At 39.9% G+C, this 910-nt stretch overlaps 1 non-coding gene across 1 annotated transcript; it reads left to right on the top strand.

The window, feature by feature from the left end:
* The first annotated feature begins 278 nt into the window (after positions 1 to 278).
* On the top strand, positions 279 to 402 carry LOC120868514. Its single transcript, XR_005722255.1, has one exon. It is a non-coding gene; the product is annotated as a small nucleolar RNA SNORD22 (small nucleolar RNA).
* The last annotated feature ends 508 nt before the right edge of the window (positions 403 to 910 follow it).

Consider the following 910-nt stretch of genomic DNA (forward strand, 5'->3'; position numbering starts at 1 on the left):
ACAGGAGTGAATGATCTATCACAATGCTGTTTGATGTTTCAGTTTCACATTCCTATGACAGGAGGTATGTTCAAATCAGGTTGGTGTACTGTCAATTCTGATTACATCGGTCAACACCCAACCCAGATAATGGCAACATAGTGGGTTTGAAAAGAGGGGAATCATTTTAGAAAGCAGAAGTCAACTGAAGAAGTAATAATTTAGAGGGAAATATGCTTCAATTTGAAACAGTGTTCATAGATCCACTCTCTTTCTCTTTTCTTGCATCACGAATTTGTTCCCAGTGAAGAAACATTCATGCATCTTACCTCCTGTCAGAGTCCCAGAGCATGTAAAGGTGAACCCACTGGGGCTGGCCAGGGTAGAAGAGGAAAGCTTTTTCCAGAAGGAACTGTCTGGGAATCATAAGAATTTTAAACATGGCAAAGAGAGGAACAAATTACTATTTGAAAAATCAGTTGTTGTTTTCCTCCAGGACTGAAGAAAGAACAAAGCATACCCAGTGGACTCCAACTCTTGGAGTACATAAAAAATTGAATTTTCTTGGGAACTCTTGGTGGGCCGGTCATTAGGACTCTGCACTTTCACTGCTGAGGCCTGAGTTTGATCCCTAGTCAGGGAACTAGAATTCCACAAGCCTTGAGGTGCAGTCAAAAAAAGAAAAAAAAAAGGTCTTTTCTTAAACAATCTCGCTGCTCAAATTGGCATACAATCATTTCAGCTTTTCTAAATAAAAGTGTTTTGTTGTTTTTTTTTAAAGAAAGAAAGAAATTTGTGAGATACTAGCACATGGCTCTCTCAATGACTTCTTGAGAGGCCTTTGCATTTTGCATTCTAGAAGGCCTCTGGCAACCTCAAGCTCATTCTTTCTCTCTCACCACCCTGCAAGCATCTACTGATCACTGGCTAA

The sequence above is a fragment of the Oryx dammah genome, unplaced genomic scaffold (genome assembly GCF_014754425.2).
Source record: "Oryx dammah isolate SB20612 unplaced genomic scaffold, SCBI_Odam_1.1 HiC_scaffold_9, whole genome shotgun sequence".
NCBI classification, from domain to species: Eukaryota; Metazoa; Chordata; class Mammalia; order Artiodactyla; family Bovidae; genus Oryx; species Oryx dammah.